This window comes from Oncorhynchus mykiss, chromosome 17 (genome assembly GCF_013265735.2).
Source record: "Oncorhynchus mykiss isolate Arlee chromosome 17, USDA_OmykA_1.1, whole genome shotgun sequence".
Lineage (NCBI taxonomy): Eukaryota > Metazoa > Chordata > Actinopteri > Salmoniformes > Salmonidae > Oncorhynchus > Oncorhynchus mykiss.
The window spans coordinates 39,463,241-39,487,023 of record NC_048581.1 but is presented as its reverse complement, the minus strand read 5'-3'; positions in this window follow the sequence as shown (position 1 = coordinate 39,487,023).

The window sequence follows — 23,783 nt, the reverse complement described above, 5'->3', positions numbered from 1 at the left end:
ATTAATGGATAAATAAAAAATGGAGTGGCGATGGCTAGGAAGCCGGTGATGTCGACCGCCGAACGCCGCCTGAAAAAGGAGAGGGGCCTACTTTGGCGGAAGTCGTGACAAGTATCTGACAATACCTTTTTAATTATATGCGCCAAGCATTTAGATTTTTTGCATTACAACACTGAAGTGTAAGAGGCCTCCAATTTTTAAAAAATGGACTGGATCTTTATATATACCACTTGGATTCTGTTTCAGTAATAATAAAATCAGACCTTGTTGCGTGTCCGATAATCTACCGCTTATATAGTGGTAGATTGGTCAAAACATGCTCATAATGGTCCTCTGAGTATATAAAAAAAAAGTTTGATATTCTTCCACTGGTATGCTACCCAGCCCTGGAGTTTTCCCAGCCTTTATCACATTCGTCATAACGAGGAGACAAAGGTGCAGCATGATATGAATGCATTCTTCTTTGTTTAAACAAAGAACACTAAACAAAATAACAAAATAACAAAACGAACGTGAAGTTATAACACGAGTGCTGACATGCAACTACACGTAGACAATAACCCACAAAACCAAAATGGAAAAATGGCAACCTAAATAGGATACCCAATCAGAGACAACGATAAACAGCTGTTTCTGATTGGGAACCAATTCAGGCCACCATAGACCTACATATACCTAGACATACTAAAACCCCATAGATATACAAAAACACCTAGACAATTCAAAAACTAAACCAACCACCCTTGTCACACCCTGACCTAACCAAAATAATAAAGAAAACAAAGATAACTAAGGTCAGGGCGTGACAGCCTTAAAGGCTTTAATTGCATCAAGAAGTTCCTCCTCTGTAATTTGGCCTTCACATGAGTATTCCTGTACAGATGTTAATTTTACATTATTAATAGGGAAAAAATCCATGCAATTTGCTTCGGTTAGTGGAGATGGAGGAGACTGAAACGAAAACATATGCTTCAAGCACTTTACTTTCTCTTTCAAAATATCATTCAGTGACTCATGCGTGACTCCATTTGTAACAAGTTTCAATATATGTTTTTGGTAGCATTTCTATGTTGAAGATTGAAAAGGAATTTAGTGTATTTTCCCCCATATTCCATCCAGTTCGCTTTATTTTTTATAATATATTACACTGGATCTTTCTTGAATAAATTCCTCCATTTCTTTTAGTTTTTACTCTAACTTATTCTGTACCTCTATGTTTGTAATGAACATGATGGGAGACAGAGAGATGGTTTCAAGCGCAGAGCGCAGCAGGTGTTTATTGTAAAGGACCACAGGAGGAGGCAGGTAGCTGGGTCCAGGGGCAGGCAGAAGGTCATACACAGGGGGTCCAAAAAGGCAACAGTACAGGCAGGGAAAAGGCTAGTAATGTCATCCGGGAGATCAGCCAAAAGGTTGATAACAGAAAATCCGTCTAAAGTACAGGCAGGGAATAGGCAAAAAGCGTTGTTAGTGAGGCAGGTAAACTATCATACACAGGAGGATTAAATTAGGGGAAAGGGAGCTCTGAATAGAAGTGTCACAAAGCAAACAATACCTCACAATGATGGGGTGCAAGGAACTGAACTAAATAGTGTGATAATGACATACAGGTGATTGTGATCTGGAGAGTGAGCTGCGTTCAGGGGATCTACGTGTTTGAGAGTGTGTGTTGGAAGCAGACGTTAGTGGTACAGTTTTTATCTAACTGTACTGTTAGTCCTTCAACTTCCTTTTGTTAATATGGACTCTTTTGATCTAAATTGCTTTCGTTTTATAGATGAGGACTGAATTGCATAAAATTGTCCCATACAATAAGGGGATCTGCTGTACCTATGCTATGTCGGGGAAAAAGTCAGTTAGAAATTCTTCTGTCCTAGTTATAAACAAGTTATCATCCAGTAGGCTTTGATAAAATTTCCAATATCCTCGCCAATGTGGAAAGTCTGTAAGAGAAAAATTGTGCTTATAAATTAAGGACCGTGACAAGAAAACCTGCCAATGAAAAGCAGAGAGTTTCACTAGAACTTTGTCTGTCACACCCTGATCTGTTTCACCTGTCCTTGTGCTTGTCTCCACCCCCCTACAAGTAATCAAGACGACTAGCTTGATTAAGCTTCAGCCATGTATATCTCACTAGGTCAGGGTATTTAAGCCTCCATATATCCACTAATTCCAATATATCCATGACATTCATGATTTCCTTAAGTGCCTGGACCATAGAGGTACAGTGCCTTGCGAAAGTATTCGGCCCCCTTGAACTTTGCGACCTTTTGCCACATTTCAGGCTTCAAACATAAAGATATAAAACTGTATTTTTTTGTGAAGAATCAACAACAAGTGGGACACAATCATGAAGTGGAACGACATTTATTGGATATTTCAAACTTTTTTAACAAATCAAAAACTTAAAAATTGTGTGTGCAAAATTATTCAGCCCCTTTACTTTCAGTGCAGCAAACTCTCTCCAGAAGTTCAGTGAGGATCTCTGAATGATCCAATGTTGACCTAAATGACTAATGATGATAAATACAATCCACCTGTGTGTAATCAAGTCTCCGTATAAATGCACCTGCACTGTGATAGTCTCAGAGGTCCGTTAAAAGCGCAGAGAGCATCATGAAGAACAAGGAACACACCAGGCAGGTCCCAGATACTGTTGTGAAGAAGTTTAAAGACGGATTTGGATACAAAAAGATTTCCCAAGCTTTAAACATCCCAAGGAGCACTGTGCAAGCGATAATATTGAAATGGAAGGAGTATCAGACCACTGCAAATCTACCAAGACCTGGCCGTCCCTCTAAACTTTCAGCTCATACAAGGAGAAGACTGATCAGAGATGCAGCCAAGAGGCCCATGATCACTCTGGATGAACTGCAGAGATCTACAGCTGAGGTGGGAGACTCTGTCCATAGGACAACAATCAGTCGTATATTGCACAAATCTGGCCTTTATGGAAGAGTGGCAAGAAGAAAGCCATTTCTTAAAGATATCCATAAAAAGTGTTGTTTAAAGTTTGCCACAAGCCACCTGGGAGACACACCAAACATGTGGAAGAAGGTGCTCTGGTCAGATGAAACCAAAATTGAACTTTTTGGCAACAATGCAAAACGTTATGTTTGGCGTAAAAGCAACACAGCTGAACACATCATCCCCACTGTCAAACATGGTGGTGGCAGCATCATGGTTTGGGCCTGCTTTTCTTCAGCAGGGACAGGGAAGATGGTTAAAATTGATGGGAAGATGGATGGAGCCAAATACAGGACCATTCTGGAAGAAAACCTGATGGAGTCTGCAAAAGACCTGAGACTGGGACGGAGATTTGTCTTCCAACAAGACAATGATCCAAAACATAAAGCAAAATCTACAATGGAATGGTTCAAAAATAAACATATCCAGGTGTTAGAATGGCCAAGTCAAAGTCCAGACCTGAATCCAATCGAGAATCTGTGGAAAGAACTGAAAACTGCTGTTCACAAATGCTCTCCATCCAGTCTCACTGAGCTCGAGCTGTTTTGCAAGGAGAAATGGGAAAAAATGTCAGTCTCTCGATGTGCAAAACTGATAGAGACATACCCCAAGCGACTTACAGCTGTAATCGCAGCAAAAGGTGGTGCTACAAAGTATTAACTTAAGGGGGCTGAATAATTTTGCACGCCCAATTTTTCAGTTTTTGATTTGTTAAAAAAGTTTGAAATATCCAATAAATGTCGTTCCACTTCATGATTGTGTCCCACTTGTTGTTGATTCTTCACAAAAAAATACAGTTTTATATCTTTATGTTTGAAGCCTGAAATGTGGCAAAAGGTTGCAAAGTTCAAGGGGGCCGAATACTTTCGCAAGGCACTGTATTTAAAACCATATTAAAATCCCCCACCATAATAATAGAGTCTAGTGTTGCTTGTGGAGTTGATAAATTCTTAAATATTTTCAAAGAAGCTTGGATCATCATTATTTGAACCATTATTAAGCCATATCTGTTTATTGTCCAATAATATATTTAAAATAATCCATCTACCTTGATGATCTGTTTGGACAATTTGCACATTTAGATCACCCCTTTTGAATTCCTTTGTCCATGGGAGAAATATATTTCGCCCCCCCAGTCCTTTTTCCACAACTTCATCTAAAATTGTTGAATGAGTTTCCTGTAAAAAATATATATTATATTCCTTCTCTTTAAGCCAGGTAAATACTGATCGTCTTTTCTTATAATCTGCTAAGCCATTACAATTATAACTGGCTATACTTATTTCACCACTTACCATAATGAGACACAAGTTTCAATTCTATTTATCAAAATATGTTTGTAAACGTACCATTAAAAAGTAACATTCTGATTGAGTGTCTATGTAGCGGTACCATGATATTTGCATTGCTACTAAGTAAACCTCAAATTGGTCCCCACTATTCCACCCGCTAAAATCCCTCGTCATCCCAAATTGGTTTGTCAAATTGGGTGCCACCCATAGAACAGATGCAGATCAACCGCCAAATGCATTTCCATCGCCCTCACATACTAGATGATGGAGGTCAGATATACCCCCTTCCCCTGAAACACCCACAACAAGGTCTCCCGTATTGGCCATCTTCCAAAACATCTCCGTGCAGTCAGACCTTTGATTTTGTGCCACCAGGGCCACAATAATATGCCCCCTCTCTGAATGTCTGAGTGTGACGCCCTCCCTATCTGCATTTAAAAGTTGTATTTCGGAACCAATATTCTGCCAATGAAAAGCAGAGAGTTTCACTGGAAATTTGTCTTCACCTGTCCTTGTGCTTGTCTCCACCCCCCTCCAGGTGTCACCCATCTTCTCCACTTATCCCCTGGGCATTTATACCTGTTTTCTGTCTTGTTTGCCAAGTCAACCAGCAGTTTTCTCTGAGCTCCTGTTTTTCCCAGTGTCTTTTTCTTTTCCTCCTGGTTTTGACCCTTGCCTGTCCTGACTCTGAGCCTGCCTACCTGCCCCTGACCTCGAGTCTGCCTGCCGCCCTGTACCGTTTTGGACTCTGCCCTGACTATGAACGCTTGCCTGTCTCCGACCTGCCTTTTGTTTATCCCTTGGATTATAATAAATACCCGAACTCAAACCATCTGCCTCCTGTGTCTGCATCTGGGTCTCGCCTTGTGTCGTAATATTGTCAATATTATAACTGCAAACCAACATGAGGTTAAGGCCACCAAAAGTAAAGACATGATGAGGAATAAAGTTCCACATAGAAGTGGGTCTTCTTAGGAATTGTTTTATCCAATTAATCTTAAAAGTATTATTTAAGGTAGTAAACTCCAGAAAATTTACCACACCATACTCATAAGTGTTCATTTCAACAATGTTCCTAATGTAATTGGTACGGTTCTCCACAGAATGTTGAAAGCATCTGTTCTCTCTTTGCTTATTTTATCAACAAGATATAAAGAAATAGCTGCATATGTTTGTCTAGAGATACCTTCAGCCTTGGTTATTAGGACTCTGCCCTTTTAAAGATTAACTTAACTTCCAGTGTTGTGAGAGCGACTTTCTCAATGCTATGTCATACCGGCTGAATTTCTGCCTGCTTGAACAGCAATATCTCAGATGCACATTAAAACATGAATTGACCCAGGAAATCGATAGAACATTGCTCAGAGTGTCAAGGCTGTGGGTAACTGGTAAAGGAGTCAGGCGCAGGAGAGCTGAGATGTGTGGACAAGGTATTTAATTCAAGAAAACACCAATATAAACACAATACTATGGTGCTGGAAAAATACCGGTACCACGAAATAAACTTGCGTAATAACAAAACCAGGCAGCAATATACTAGCCGTCAGATACAGCCTTACAATAAAACAAACACGCACACAAACATGGGGGAAACCAGAGGGTTAAATAATGAACATGTAATGGGGAAATTGAAACCAGGTGTGTAAAAAAACAAAGACAAAACAAATGGAAAATGGAAAGTGGATCGGTGATGGCTAAAAGGCCGGTGACATCGACCGCCGCTCGACCAAGGAGAGGGACCGACTCCGGCGGAAGTCGTGACACAGAGATGCACAAAAACAATAACATTCAAAATGGGTGAATCTTTACTTTAAAAGTATCAAAAGTAAAAGTATTAAACAAATCAAATTCCTTATATTAAGCAAACCAGACAGCACACCTTTTGTAATTTTTTTTCTTTCAATTTACGGATAGCCAGGGGCACACTCCAACACTCAGACATCATTTGTGTGTTTAGTGAGTCCATCAGATCAGAGAAAGTACAGATGACCAGGGATGTTCTCATGATACGTGTGTGAATTGGACCCTTTTCCTGTCCTGCTAACCATTCAAAATGTAATGACTACTTTTGGGTGTACATTATTTTTTTAAGGAATGTAGTAAATTATCAGTTGTAAAAAATATAAATAGTAAAGTAAAGATACCCAACAAAAAATGACTGAAGTAGTACTTTAAAGTATTTTACTAAAGTACTTCACACCACTGACTCCTAAACAATACCATTTTTTAAAAACGGTTAGTAACAGATTCTAGTTTTGGGAACAGGAAACAGTATTGAGATCAAATGTTTCATCAATGAGAAAATGTGCAGAATGTCGGCCAAAATCCATCTTGCTCCATCTTCTCCCACTGCAGGCCAGTGGGCTTCTCTCATCACCATATTTGGTGGTGAGAGGAAATGTCAACCGGATGCTTCAGATGTCTGCATCCGGTGAAACATGTAGCTCATTGTTCTATCTGTGGTTGTGTCTTTCAGGAGTTCTACCTGAAGCTTCATTAATACTTTTTTTACTTTTTATTTGACCTTTATCAGGCATCATGGGCAATTAAACATAAAATGATGTAGTTTAAAGAGAGTTTTACTTTTGACAATTGAAATTAGTAGAATATTATATTATATTCATGCTATCGTAACGGATTGCATGTAACGTTCACATGTTGCACACTATCAACCTTCATCATTAACTTTCCACACCATCGATCATCACAATACAACACTTTCATGTGTCTCCCTTACATATTTGTAAATATAGATACGTAAGTAATATTATTAGTATCCCAGGCTTTTAAGACTAAGACTGAACTTGGCATAACCAGAGGTGATGCTTTTGTGAGTTGCAAAGCCCAGACCTACGTCATCGCTGACACTTGACACTTTGACTCCAGCCTTCTATCAAAGGGCATGTTTGCTGTTTGAGGTGCTCTTCCATGACGTACATGCTCAATACCTCACTTCTGTCCAGTTACACAAACCCAAACTCTCAGGTCAAAAAAAACGCGTTTTAATCGCAAAACACCCTCAAGGTGTTTGTTTAACCTGTGGAACAAAGAGATAATAGACACAGAGATTCTCAAAGAACAGTTAATGTTTACTGCTGCGCTTCAAATTCAAGCCCATATACTTATCCTCCTGGATATCTTTACTTTGCAGAGTCTGTAAAGTTCTTCAACCATAAACTTTAGGAGGAAAATAATTTACTGAGATGATATGGATAACATGTACTTTATGTAATAAACAAATAACTAAAAGCACTGCATTGAATACTGTTGGACGTTCCTCTGCAATGTTTGTTCTTGTTGCAATGACAACGAAGTTGATGATAGGTGAAAGAAAAAGCTAGATTTTTTATGTGAATTCAGAATCGGTTTGTAAAGAGATGATCAAACAGTCAAGAGATTATTTGTTTATATATGATATATATATGTTATATTGTAGGCCTACTTGATGTACACCATACACAGTATTGCTAGTGTGGTTGTGTATGGGTCACTCTTACTTTTAAGCAAAACAGTTTAATTTTTGGTCATGTTACAATCCACAGGCTAAATTTGACTTGGGTTAAAAATGTTGACACCGGGGCCTCCCGGGTGGCGCAGTGGTTGTAGTGCTGTACTGCAGCGCCAGCTGTGCCATCAGAGTCCTTGGGTTCGCGCCCAGGCTCTGTCGTAACCGGCCGCGACCGGGAGGTCCGTGGGGCGACGCACAATTGGCCTAGCGTCGCCCGGGTTAGGGAGGGCTTGGTCGGTAGGGGTGTCCTTGTCTCATCGCGCACCAGCGACTCCTGTGGTGGGCTGGGCGCAGTGTGCGCTAACCAAGGTGGCCAGGTGCACGGTGTTTCCTCCGGTGCATTGGTGCTGCTGGCTTCCGGGTTGGATGCGTGCTGTGGTTGTGTGCTGTGGTTGTGTATCATGACTTTCAACCTTCGTCTCTCCCGAGCCCGTACGGGAGTTGTAGCGATGAGACAAGATAGTAGCTACTACAACAATTGGATACCACGAAATTGGGGAGAAAAAGGGGTAAAATTAAAAAAAATAAAACTAAAACGTTGACACCTAAAAAGAAGAAGAAAACTATGCTTCCAGCACACAAACAATACATAATCGCCTCCCCACCACTAAACTTGCTGACCATTTGCAAGAATCAGATAACTTATCAGTAGTTGTTGAGCAACGTAGTCATGAAACCCATCCGGTTAACTTATTATCAGCTGTTTATGTTCTATCTGTAACACAAGGATGAGTAAGGTAATGTCCCTTTCCGACGGATAACAATAGGGTTCCTTGTTTTTAGCGTAGCCTATTTTCTTGTTTGCACAGCATTGTGTGTTTGAAATAAATATGTTGTGTAGGTTTTAATGTCAGATAACTGTTTCTGGAAATCTAATGTCAACATGTACATGTAGTGGAGCAGCTGAGATGAAATTTCTAGGACAATTGTTGTTTTGTGATAAAATCATCAAATTTGGCAGATGTAGATTTAGATGTCATGAAAAGATTTAGATATCAGGCCATCACAGATTTGGCTCATGGAGGGTGTGGCACCCATTTCACAAAATAAAGGTCGAACAAAATAAATACAAGTTTAATAAAATAAACACTTCCAGGAAGGAGCAGCATTACCCTTGATGCACAGGACTGACAGGAATGACTCCTAGTTAAATGTTTTGAAATGTGGAATGTTTTGATGGTATGTGAAGAAGACAACGGCACTGCTAAAGCATGGGAGCTGCTAGATAAAGACACCGATACACTTCACTTAGCACATGCTGCAAATATTGTTAATTTGTAACAGAGTCAGATTGTGTCGTAGAAACTTACCCACAGCTTTAAATGGCACAAGTGAATAGTATCCTTTTCAGTGTCACAACTGGTTAGTACATTGTCAAGCAGGGTGGTCATGTGTGTTGGTTAGACTGAGGGTACTATATCAAGTACTGTAGGGTAACAATGTTGTGAGTGCGGAAGCAGTGCTAAGCAGCACATTGGCACCTGTTGTAGTGGTGCCGTAAAGACCCAGATTAATTCATCTACATCTGTGCCAAATTTGGTACAAATATAAAAAAATAGTATGTTAAAACACATAAATAATATGACAGTCTCATTTTCTTTAATTTTAGAATAAATCAACTTCATTTTCAGAATAGTCATGGGGCATAGTTTTCTCGAGATACTGACTTGTTAGCATTTTGTGATATGTACAATTTACCTAGTTGACATCAAATCATGGAAATGACTGCGGTACCATAAATGCCAAGAATAATCATCTTTAATCATGATGCAATTGGTGCAGAATAAATGTACAAAATGTCTGGTTACCACATTTGTTTGTTTTTAATTGTGAACAATTTGATTGATCCACATTAGCTGTACAGGCAACATTTCCCTATTTTATTTATTCCGACCAAAATCATAATTTTTAACAAGAATAGGCCCAACGGCAGGGCACTGATGCAAAAACAGACACATCTGGGTGAATAACCTGGGTTATAAAACATATACAGATTTTTATACTGTACTTGATGTTAAACATAAAACTCTCTCAGATATTCACTCAGATAGTTTGCCTACCAATTCCTTTGAAATATATATAAAATAAATATTTATATCAATATAAAATAAATGTATCATCTACTATTCTTAAAACATATATTATCCTAAAAAGAAATTGTTCAGCTGTTGTCTAGCCTAGTGTATATTCTCAAGATTGGCAAGATGCCTAAATTCATCGAGCCTTTTTTTCATTACGTCGAGAGCTTCAAGTTCCTCGGTGTCCACATCATTAAGGACCTATAATGGTCCAAACACACCAGAACAGTTGTTAAGAGGGCACGGCAACGTCTCTTCCCCCTCAGGAGGCTGAAAATATTTGGCACAGTGTCACGCCCTGACCTTAGATATCTCTGTTTTCTTTATATTTTGGTTAGGTCAGGGCGTGACTAGGGTGGGTACGCTAGTTTTTGTATTGTCTACAGTAGCTTCACGTTTCGTTTGGTTGTTTGTTGTTTTGTTTAGGTGAATTTCAGTTGATAAAAAAATATGTGGAACTCTATTCAAGCTGCGCCTTGGTCTCATCTCTACGACGACCTTGACACACGGGCCCTCAGATCCTCAAAAGGTACTACAGCTGCACCACTACAGCTGCACCAAAGTTTCAAAGTTTCAAGTTTAAATGTCATGTACACAAGTACAGTGAAATTCCTTTATCGCAAGCTCTAAACCCAACAATGCAGTAATCAATATCAATGTAGTACTAAAAATGACATAAGGTAGAACAAAATCACACAAGAAAATGTTAATAAGAAATCATAAGAACACGAAAAGGTAAGAAGCTATGTACAGGGTCAGTTACAATAACATGTTTACAATGTCCAGGATACTGGAGTGATATAGGTAAGATGTAAAGGGGTAAGGTGACTAGGCATCAGGATGTATGATAAAAAGAGTAGCAGCAGCGTAAATGAAGATTGTGAAAGTGTGCATGACTGTAGATTCAATATAAATCTGTGTGCATGTTACAGTGGGGCAAAAAAGTATTTAGTCAGCCACCAATTGTGCAAGTTCTCCCACTTAAAAAGATGAGAGAGGCCTGTAATTTTCATCATAGGTACACTTCAACTATGACAGACAAAATTTGAAAAAAAAATCCAGAAAATACATTGTAGGATTTTTAATGAATTTATTTGCAAATTATGGTGGAAAAATAAGTATTTGGTCACCAACAAACAAGCAAGATTTCTGGCACTCACAGACCTGTAACTTCTTCTTTAAGAGGCTCCTCTATCCTCCACTCGTTACCTGTATTAATGGCACCTGTTTGAACTTGTTATCAGTATAAAAGATACCTGTTCACAACCTCAAACAGTCACACTCCAAACTTCACTATGGCCAAGACCAAAGAGCTGTCAAAGGACACCAGAAACAAAATTGTAGACCTGCACCAGGCTGGGAAGACTGAATCTGCAATAGGTAAGCAGCTTGGTTTGAAGAAATCAACTGTGGGAGCAATTATTAGGAAATGGAAGACATACAAGACCACTGATAATCTCCCTCGATCTGGGGCTCTACGCAAGATCTCACCCCGTGGGGTCAAAATGATCACAAGAATGGTGAGCAAAAATCCCAGAACCACACAGGGGGACCTAGTGAATGACCTGCAGAGAGCTGGGACCAAAGTAACAAAGCCTACCATCAGTAACACACTACGCCGCCAGGGACTCAAATCCTGCAGTGCCAGACGTGTCCCCCTGCTTAAGCCAGTACATGTCCAGGCCCGTCTGACGTTTGCTAGAGAGCATTTGGATGATCCAGAAGAAGATTGGGAGAATGTCATATGGTCAGATGAAACCAAAATAGAACTTTTTGGTAAAAACTCAACTCGTCGTGTTTGGAGGACAAAGAATGCTGAGTTGCATCCAAAGAACACCATACCTACTGTGAAGCATGGGGGTGGAGACATCATGCTTTGGGGCTGTTTTTCTGCAAAGGGACCAGGACAACTGATCCGTGTAAAGGAAAGAATGAATGGGGCCATGTATTGTGAGATTTTGAGTGAAAACCTCCTTCCATCAGCAAGGGCATTGAAGATGAAATGTGGCTGGGTCTTTCAGCATGATAATGATCCCAAACACACCGCCCGGGCAACAAAGGAGTGGCTTCGTAAGAAGCATTTCAAGGTCCTGGAGTGGCCTAGCCAGTCTCCAGATCTCAACCCCATAGAAAATCTTTGGAGGGAGTTGAAAGTCCGTGTTGCCCAGCAACAGCCCCAAAACGTCACTGCTCTAGAGGAGATCAGCATGGAGGAATGGGCTAAAATACCAGCAACAGTGTGTGAAAAACTTGTGAAAAAAAAAAAAAAAAAGATAAACTTTTGTTATTGACCAAATACTTATTTTCCACCGTAGGCCAGTTGAGAACAAGTTCTCATTTACAACTGTGACCTGGCCAAGATAAAGCAAAGCAGTTCCACAAAAACAACAACACAGAGTAACATGTGGGATAAACAAATACAAGTACAGTCAATAACACAATAGAAACATCTATATACAGTGTGTGCACATGTAGTAAGATTAGGGGAGTAAGGCAATAAATATGCCATAGTGGCAAAATAATTACAATTTAGCATTAACACTGGAGTGATAGACGTGCAGATGATGATGTGCAAGTAGGGATACCGGGGTGCAAAAGAGCAATAACAATATGTGGATGAGGTAGTTCGGTGGGCAATTTATAGATGGGCTGTGTACAGTGTCAGTGATCGGTAAGCTGCACTGACAGCTGACGCTTAAAGTTAGTGAGTGAGATATACAGTGGGGAGAACAAGTATTTGATACACTGCCGATTTTGCAGATTTTCCTACTTACAAAGCATGTAGAGGTCTGTAATTTGGTAAAAATGATGGTAAAAATCATACAATGTGATTTTCTGGATTTTTGTTTTAGATTCCGTCTCTCACAGTTGAAGTGTACCTATGATAAAAATTACAGACCTCTACATGCTTTGTAAGTAGGAAAACCTGCAAAATCGTCAGTGTATCAACTACTTGTTCTCCCCACTGTAAGTCTCCAGCTTCAGTGATTTTTGCAACTCGTTCCACTGATTGGGAGTAGAGAACTGGAAGGAAAGGCAGCCAAAGTAGGTGTTGGCTTTGGGGATGACCAGTAAAATATACCTGCTGGAGCACGTGCTACGGGTGGGTGTTGCTATGGTGACCAGTGAGCTAAGATAAGGCGGGGCTTTGCCTAGCAAAGACTTATAGATGACCTAGAGCCAGTGGGTTTGGCGATGAATATGAAGCGAGGGCCAGCCCACGAGAGCATACAGGTCACAGTGATCGGTAGTATATTGGGCTTTGGTGACAAAAGGTATGGCACTGTGATAGACTACATCCAATTTACTGAGTAGAGTGTTGGAGGCTATTTTGTAAATGACTTTTGCCAAAGTCAAAGATACCCTCGTAAAACTGACTATGTTTAGCAGCATGAGTGAAGGAGTGTCACGTTCTGACCTTTATTTCCTTTGTTTTGTATTTATTTAGTATGGTCAGGGCGTGAGTTGGGTGGGTAGTTTATGTTTGTTTTTCTATGTTTTGGGGTATTTCTATGTTTCGGCCTAGTATGGTTCTCAATCAGAGGCAGGTCTCATTAGTTGTCTCTGATTGAGAATCATACTTAGGTAGCCTGGGTTTCACTGTGTGTTTGTGGGTGATTGTTCCTGTCTCTGTGTTTTGCACCAGATAGGTCTGTTTTTGGTTTTCCACGTTTTTTGTTTTGTAGTGTTCGTGTTTATCTTTTGTTATTAAACATGAATCAAAGAAACCACGCTGCATTTTGGTCCGCCTCTCCTTCACCACTAGAGAACCGTTACAGAATCACCCACCACAACAGGACCATTTTCATTTTCAGAATAGTCATGGGGCATAGTTTTCTCGAGATACTGACTTGTTAGCATTTTGTGATATGTACAATTTACCTAGTTGACATCAAATCATGGAAATGACTCCGGTACCATAAATGCCAAGAATAATCATCTTTAATCATGATGCAATTGGTGCAGAATAAATGTACAAAATGTCTGGTTACCACATTTGTTTGTTTTTAATTGTGAACAATTTGATTGATCCACATTAGCTGTACAGGCAACATTTCCCTATTTTATTTATTCCGACCAAAATCATAATTTTTAACAAGAATAGGCCCAACGGCAGGGCACTGATGCAAAAACAGACACATCTGGGTGAATAACCTGGGTTATAAAACATATACAGATTTTTATACTGTACTTGATGTTAAACATAAAACTCTCTCAGATATTCACTCAGATAGTTTGCCTACCAATTCCTTTGAAATATATATAAAATAAATATTTATATCAATATAAAATAAATGTATCATCTACTATTCTTAAAACATATATTATCCTAAAAAGAAATTGTTCAGCTGTTGTCTAGCCTAGTGTATATTCTCAAGATTGGCAAGATGCCTAAATTCATCGAGCCTTTTTTTCATTACGTCGAGAGCTTCAAGTTCCTCGGTGTCCACATCATTAAGGACCTATAATGGTCCAAACACACCAGAACAGTTGTTAAGAGGGCACGGCAACGTCTCTTCCCCCTCAGGAGGCTGAAAATATTTGGCACAGTGTCACGCCCTGACCTTAGATATCTCTGTTTTCTTTATATTTTGGTTAGGTCAGGGCGTGACTAGGGTGGGTACGCTAGTTTTTGTATTGTCTACAGTAGCTTCACGTTTCGTTTGGTTGTTTGTTGTTTTGTTTAGGTGAATTTCAGTTGATAAAAAAATATGTGGAACTCTATTCAAGCTGCGCCTTGGTCTCATCTCTACGACGACCTTGACACACGGGCCCTCAGATCCTCAAAAGGTACTACAGCTGCACCACTACAGCTGCACCAAAGTTTCAAAGTTTCAAGTTTAAATGTCATGTACACAAGTACAGTGAAATTCCTTTATTGCAAGCTCTAAACCCAACAATGCAGTAATCAATATCAATGTAGTACTAAAAATGACATAAGGTAGAACAAAATCACACAAGAAAATGTTAATAAGAAATCATAAGAACACGAAAAGGTAAGAAGCTATGTACAGGGTCAGTTACAATAACATGTTTACAATGTCCAGGATACTGGAGTGATATAGGTAAGATGTAAAGGGGTAAGGTGACTAGGCATCAGGATGTATGATAAAAAGAGTAGCAGCAGCGTAAATGAAGATTGTGAAAGTGTGCATGACTGTAGATTCAATATAAATCTGTGTGCATGTTACAGTGGGGCAAAAAAGTATTTAGTCAGCCACCAATTGTGCAAGTTCTCCCACTTAAAAAGATGAGAGAGGCCTGTAATTTTCATCATAGGTACACTTCAACTATGACAGACAAAATTTGAAAAAAAAATCCAGAAAATACATTGTAGGATTTTTAATGAATTTATTTGCAAATTATGGTGGAAAAATAAGTATTTGGTCACCAACAAACAAGCAAGATTTCTGGCACTCACAGACCTGTAACTTCTTCTTTAAGAGGCTCCTCTATCCTCCACTCGTTACCTGTATTAATGGCACCTGTTTGAACTTGTTATCAGTATAAAAGATACCTGTTCACAACCTCAAACAGTCACACTCCAAACTTCACTATGGCCAAGACCAAAGAGCTGTCAAAGGACACCAGAAACAAAATTGTAGACCTGCACCAGGCTGGGAAGACTGAATCTGCAATAGGTAAGCAGCTTGGTTTGAAGAAATCAACTGTGGGAGCAATTATTAGGAAATGGAAGACATACAAGACCACTGATAATCTCCCTCGATCTGGGGCTCTACGCAAGATCTCACCCCGTGGGGTCAAAATGATCACAAGAATGGTGAGCAAAAATCCCAGAACCACACAGGGGGACCTAGTGAATGACCTGCAGAGAGCTGGGACCAAAGTAACAAAGCCTACCATCAGTAACACACTACGCCGCCAGGGACTCAAATCCTGCAGTGCCAGACGTGTCCCCCTGCTTAAGCCAGTACATGTCCAGGCCCGTCTGAAGTTTGCTAGAGAGCATTTGGATGATCCAGAAGAAGATTGGGAGAATGTCATATTGGTCAGATGAAACCAAAATAGAACTTTTTGGTAAAAACTCAACTCGTCGTGTTTGGAGGACAAAGAATGCTGAGTTGCATCCAAAGAACACCATACCTACTGTGAAGCATGGGGGTGGAGACATCATGCTTTGGGGCTGTTTTTCTGCAAAGGGACCAGGACAACTGATCCGTGTAAAGGAAAGAATGAATGGGGCCATGTATTGTGAGATTTTGAGTGAAAACCTCCTTCCATCAGCAAGGGCATTGAAGATGAAATGTGGCTGGGTCTTTCAGCATGATAATGATCCCAAACACACCGCCCGGGCAACAAAGGAGTGGCTTCGTAAGAAGCATTTCAAGGTCCTGGAGTGGCCTAGCCAGTCTCCAGATCTCAACCCCATAGAAAATCTTTGGAGGGAGTTGAAAGTCCGTGTTGCCCAGCAACAGCCCCAAAACGTCACTGCTCTAGAGGAGATCAGCATGGAGGAATGGGCTAAAATACCAGCAACAGTGTGTGAAAAACTTGTGAAAAAAAAAAAAAAAAAGATAAACTTTTGTTATTGACCAAATACTTATTTTCCACCGTAGGCCAGTTGAGAACAAGTTCTCATTTACAACTGTGACCTGGCCAAGATAAAGCAAAGCAGTTCCACAAAAACAACAACACAGAGTAACATGTGGGATAAACAAATACAAGTACAGTCAATAACACAATAGAAACATCTATATACAGTGTGTGCACATGTAGTAAGATTAGGGGAGTAAGGCAATAAATATGCCATAGTGGCAAAATAATTACAATTTAGCATTAACACTGGAGTGATAGACGTGCAGATGATGATGTGCAAGTAGGGATACCGGGGTGCAAAAGAGCAATAACAATATGGGGATGAGGTAGTTCGGTGGGCAATTTATAGATGGGCTGTGTACAGTGTCAGTGATCGGTAAGCTGCACTGACAGCTGACGCTTAAAGTTAGTGAGTGAGATATACAGTGGGGAGAACAAGTATTTGATACACTGCCGATTTTGCAGATTTTCCTACTTACAAAGCATGTAGAGGTCTGTAATTTGGTAAAAATGATGGTAAAAATCATACAATGTGATTTTCTGGATTTTTGTTTTAGATTCCGTCTCTCACAGTTGAAGTGTACCTATGATAAAAATTACAGACCTCTACATGCTTTGTAAGTAGGAAAACCTGCAAAATCGTCAGTGTATCAACTACTTGTTCTCCCCACTGTAAGTCTCCAGCTTCAGTGATTTTTGCAACTCGTTCCACTGATTGGGAGTAGAGAACTGGAAGGAAAGGCAGCCAAAGTAGGTGTTGGCTTTGGGGATGACCAGTAAAATATACCTGCTGGAGCACGTGCTACGGGTGGGTGTTGCTATGGTGACCAGTGAGCTAAGATAAGGCGGGGCTTTGCCTAGCAAAGACTTATAGATGACCTAGAGCCAGTGGGTTTGGCGATGAATATGAAGCGAGGGCCAGCCCACGAGAGCATACAGGTCACAGTGATCGGTAGTATATTGGGCTTTGGTGACAAAAGGTATGGCACTGTGATAGACTACATCCAATTTACTGAGTAGAGTGTTGGAGGCTATTTTGTAAATGACTTTTGCCAAAGTCAAAGATACCCTCGTAAAACTGACTATGTTTAGCAGCATGAGTGAAGGAGTGTCACGTTCTGACCTTTATTTCCTTTGTTTTGTATTTATTTAGTATGGTCAGGGCGTGAGTTGGGTGGGTAGTTTATGTTTGTTTTTCTATGTTTTGGGGTATTTCTATGTTTCGGCCTAGTATGGTTCTCAATCAGAGGCAGGTCTCATTAGTTGTCTCTGATTGAGAATCATACTTAGGTAGCCTGGGTTTCACTGTGTGTTTGTGGGTGATTGTTCCTGTCTCTGTGTTTTGCACCAGATAGGTCTGTTTTTGGTTTTCCACGTTTATTGTTTTGTAGTTTTCGTGTTTATCTTTTGTTATTAAACATGAATCAAAGAAACCACGCTGCATTTTGGTCCGCCTCTCCTTCACCACTAGAGAACCATTACTAGGAGGCTTTTTTGCCAAAATAGGAAGCCGATTCTAGATTTAATTTTGGATTGGAGATGCTTAATGATATAGAGGTCCTGGATGGCAGGGTGCTCTACACCAGTGATATACTGGGCTGTCCGCACCACCCTCTGTAGTGCCATGCAATCGAGGTTTGTGATGTTACCATACCAAGCTGCACCATTGAGAGAATCTTGACTGGCTGCATCACTGCCTGGGTATGGTAACAGCACAGCCCTCGACCACTTGGCGCTATAGAGGGTAGTGGGTACGGCCCAGTACTCCAGAACTATACCAGGCAGTGTCAGAGGAAGGCCCTAAAAAGACGCAGGCAGCCAAGTCATACACTGTTCTCTCTGCTACCGCACAGCAAGAGGTACCGGAGCGCCAAGTCTGGGACCAAGAAGGCCCCTGAACAGCTTTTACCCCCAAGCCATAAGAATGCTGAGCAGGGAATAAAATGGCTACCCAGACTATCTGCATTGACCTCCTTTTTTTGCACTGACGCTCTTGCCCACACACACTCTCTACACACACACATATACACACACACACACATATATATACACACAAGCCTAGTGATTAGAGAGTTGGGCCAGTAACCGAAAGGTTGCTAGATCGAATCCCCGAGCTGACAAGGTAAAAATGTGCGTTCTGCCCCTGAACAAGGCAGTTAACTCACTGTTCCTAGGCCGTCATTGTAAATACGAATTTATTCTTAAATGACTTGCCTAAAGGTAAAATGTTAAAAATTGACAGCACATATTCACATACGCTGCTGCTACTGTTTATCTTTCCTGATTGCCTACACGCTTACAATGTTTTTTTGTTATAGAACCAAAAAGGTTTATATTGCTTGATTCATATATGAAACTCCTAAAAGTTCTATAGGGAACCCTTGTAGAGGGTTCTTTGATCAGAGCCCTAGAGGTTCTTCTTCACTGAATCAAAATGGTTCCATATAGAACCCTGCATGGTGCCATTTATGATGTATGGCTATTACTATTAAATAGTCCTATTTTGAGCTAAGAATATACACTGAACAAAAATATAAACGCAACATGCAACAATTGTAAAGATTTTACTGTTACAGTTCATATAAGGAAATCAGTCTATTGAAATAAATAAATTAGTCCCTAATCTATGGTTTTCAAATGACTGCAAATACAGATATGCATCTGTTGGATCAGTCTGTTGACTATGGCCTGTGGAATGTTATCCCATCGACCCAGAGTATCCCAAACATGCTCAATGGGTGACGTGTCTGGTGAGTATGCAGACCACAGAAGAACTGGGACATTTTCAGCTTCCAGGAATTGTGTACAAATCCTTGCGACATGGGTCTGTGCATTATCATGCTGAAACGTGAGATGATGGCGGTGGATGAATGGTACAACAATGGGCCTCAGGATTTCGTCACAGTATATCTGGGCATTCAAATTGACATCAATAAATTGCAATTGTGTTTCTTTTTATGTGTTCTATTTACAGCTTATAACCACTGGTATAGGCTATGTGTGTGCACTGCTGAGGCCCGTTGGAGGCTTGACCACTTTGGCCAATCAGAACGTAGAAAATAAATCTAATTTCACAGTGTGTCTGACTTGATGTTTATAAAACTTCATGGACTAACTCCTTCTTGTGGAGCGGATCCCAGAACTAGTCTATTCAGACCCCTTGACTTTTTCCACATTTTGATACATTACAGCCTTATTCTAAAATGTATTAAATAGTTGTTTTCCCTCATCAATCTACAAACAATACCACATAATGACATTTAGAAAAGTTGGCAAAATAAATAAATAAATAACGGAAATATCACATTTACATAGGTATTCAGGCCGTTTACTCAGTACTTTGTTGAATCACATTTGGCAACGATTACAGCCTTGAGTCCTCTTGGGTATGAGCTTGGCAGACCTGTATTTGGGGAGTTTCTCCCATTCTTCTCTTCAGATCCTCTAGAGCTGCACAGCTATTTTCAGGTCACACCAGAGATGTTTGATCGGGTTCAAGTCCAGGCTCTGGCTTGGTCACTCAAGGACATTCAGAGATTTGTCCCAAAGCCACTCCTGCGTTGTCTTCGCTGTGTGCGTAGGGTCGTTGTGCTGATGGAAGGTGAACCTTCACCCCATTCTGAGGTCCTGAGTGTTCTGGAGCAGGTTTTCATCAAAGATCTTTCTGTACTTGCTCCGTTCATCTTTCCCTCATTCCTGACTAGTCTGCCAGTCCCTGCTGCTGAAAAACATCCCCACAGCATGATGCTGCCACCACCATGCTTCACCGTTGGGATGGTGCCAGATTTCCTCTAGATGTGATGCTTGGCGATCACGCCAAAGAGTTCAATCTTTGTTTCATCTGACCAGAGAATCTTGTTTTTCATGGTCTGAAAGTCCTTTAGATGCCTTTTGGCCAACTCTAAGCGGGCTGTCATGTGCCTTTTACTGAGGAGTGGCTTCCCATCTGGCCACTACCATAAAGACCTGATTGGTGGAGTGCTGCAGAGATGGTTGTCCTTCTGGAAGGTTCTCCCATCTCCACAGACAAACTCTGGAGCTCTGTCAGAGTGACCATTGGGTTCTTGGTCACCTCCCTGACCAAGGCCCTACTCCCCCGATTGCTCAGTTTGGCTGGGAAGAGTCTTGGCGGTTCCAAAGCTTTTCCATTTAAGAATGGAGGCCACTGTGTTCTTGGAGACCTTCAATGCTGCAGACATTTTTTGGTACCCTTCTCCAAATATGTGCCTTGTACAGGTGGACTACAATCAAGTTGTAGAAACATCAAGGATGATCAATCTAAACAGAATGCACCAGAGTACAATTTCGAGTATCATAGCAAAGGGTCTGAATACTTAAGGTATTTTTGTATTTTATTTTTAATACATTTGATAAAAATTCTAAAAACCTGTTTTCGCTTTGTCATTATTGGGTATTGTGTGTAGATTGATGAGGAACATTTTTATTTAATCCATTTTATACTAAGGCTGTATGTAACATAACACAATGTGGAAAAAGTCGAGGGGTATGAATACTTTCAGAATGCACTGTATTTGGAATTTACATTCGGCAATAGCAAACAAATAGCTTAGTTGTAAGCTTATTAGGCTATACTGCAAATTATTGTTATTTGTTCCTGAACTATCTGAATGGCAGCACTGTCCTTCAGCACCACAAGTTGGTTCAACTTCTTTAACACCATCCCATCCCTTCAGTACCACAAAGGGAGCTCCAATTGCTAAAACTCTCATTAAGATCTGTTGCCTACACCTAATAGTCATACTCATCACTTAATACTATTATTACAAGTAGAAGATTTGTGCTTCTTTAGTAAAGTTAGATCAAAGCTGAATCAATGTCTCGCAAGATAACATAATGATTCATTTGCATTTTACATAACAGAAACGATTATAATACAATAGCATAGTCAGCCTATAACATTACTGAATATCTAAATGCATATCCCCATAAAACTGATTGAGATCAAGCAATTGATTGGCATGGAGATGCAGTTTGGACGTTTCATTGGTAAAACATGAAGCATTATCATCTAAGATTGACAGTGATGATGGCCTATTTTGAAATTTGGTAGACGATGCCTAACTTGGTGTTTGAGGATATTAAAAATCAAAAAATGTCTTTAGTCAATGTGTGTGGGCATAGGCAGAAGTTGCAATTGGAGGATGCCTTTTATGCATATTCTATAATGATAGGCTATTCAACGGTCAGTGCAAACTTCGATTGTGGAAATTATGACATCATAAGCTCCCTCACCTAAACAAATAGCACTATACCACTGGATATATCCCATAATAAAAAATAACATTTATTTTGTAAAATGTTGAATTAAAGTAGCCTAGTTTTTTCTGTTTAGCTAGCTAAGCTAGCAAGTTTACAAACGTGCTCAAATTCTAATAACGTTTCAACTTTATTTACCTACCCTTAGCATGGTGAAGTTATTACACTTTGGATGGTGTATCAATACACCCATCAATTCAAAGATACAGGCGTCTTTTCTGAGGAAGGAAACCACTCAGGGACAGTTGTGGCTTTAAAACAGTTACAGAGTTGAATGGCTGTGGTTCAACAATGTTGTAGTTACTCCACAATACTAACCTAAATGACAGAGTGAAAAGAAGGAAGCCTGTATAGAATACAAATATTCCAAAACATACAGTGCCTTGCGAAAGTATTCGGCCCCCTTGAACTTTGCGACCTTTTGCCACATTTCAGGCTTCAAACATAAAGATATAAAACTGTATTTTTTTGTGAAGAATCAACAACAAGTGGGACACAATCATGAAGTGGAACGACATTTATTGGATATTTCAAACTTTTTTAACAAATCAAAAACTGAAACATTGGGTGTGCAAAATTATTCAGCCCCTTTACTTTCAGTGCAGCAAACTCTCTCCAGAAGTTCAGTGAGGATCTCTGAATGATCCAATGTTGACCTAAATGACTAATGATGATAAATACAATCCACCTGTGTGTAATCAAGTCTCCGTATAAATGCACCTGCACTGTGATAGTCTCAGAGGTCCGTTAAAAGCGCAGAGAGCATCATGAAGAACAAGGAACACACCAGGCAGGTCCGAGATACTGTTGTGAAGAAGTTTAAAGCCGGATTTGGATACAAAAGATTTCCCAAGCTTTAAACATCCCAAGGAGCACTGTGCAAGCGATAATATTGAAATGGAAGGAGTATCAGACCACTGCAAATCTACCAAGACCTGGCCGTCCCTCTAAACTTTCAGCTCATACAAGGAGAAGACTGATCAGAGATGCAGCCAAGAGGCCCATGATCACTCTGGAAGAACTGCAGAGATCTACAGCTGAGGTGGGAGACTCTGTCCATAGGACAACAATCAGTCGTATATTGCACAAATCTGGCCTTCATGGAAGAGTGGCAAGAAGAAAGCCATTTCTTAAAGATATCCATAAAAAGTGTTGTTTGAAGTTTGCCACAAGCCACCTGGGAGACACACCAAACATGTGGAAGAAGGTGCTCTGGTCAGATGAAACCAAAATTGAAATTTTTGGCAACAATGCAAAACCTTATGTTTGGCATAAAAGCAACACAGCTGAACACACCATCCCCACTGTCAAACATGGTGGTGGCAGCATCATGGTTTGGGCCTGCTTAGATGGATGGAGCCAAATACAGGACCATTCTGGAAGAAAACCTGATGGAGTCTGCAAAAGACCTGAGACTGGGACGGCGATTTGTCTTCCAACAAGACAATGATCCAAAACATAAAGCAAAATCTACAATGGAATGGTTCATAAATAAACAAATCCAGGTGTTAGAATGGCCAAGTCAAAGTCCAGACCTAAATCCAATCGAGAATCTGTGGAAAGAACTGAAAACTGCTGTTCACAAATGCTCTCCATCCAACCTCACTGAGCTCGAGCTGTTTTGCAAGGAGGAATGGGAAAAAATGTCAGTCTCTCGATGTGCAAAACTGATAGAGACATACCCCAAGCGACTTACAGCTGTAATCGCAGCAAAAGGTGGCGCTACAAAGTATTAACTTAAGGGGGCTGAATAATTTTGCACGCCCAATTTTTCAGTTTTTGATTTGTTAAAAAAGTTTGAAATATCCAATAAATGTCGTTCCACTTCATGATTGTGTCCCACTTGTTGTTGATTCTTCACAAAAAATACAGTTTTATATCTTTATGTTTGAAGCCTGAAATGTGGCAAAAGGATGCAAAGTTCAAGGGGGCCGAATACTTTCGCAAGGCACTGTACATCCTGTTTGCAATAAGGCACTAAAGTGAAACTACAAAAAATGTGGGAAAGAAATTACATTTTTGTCATGAACGTACAAAACGTTCTGTTTAGGGAAAATCCAGCACAATACATTACTGAGTACCACTCTTCATATTTTCAAGTAT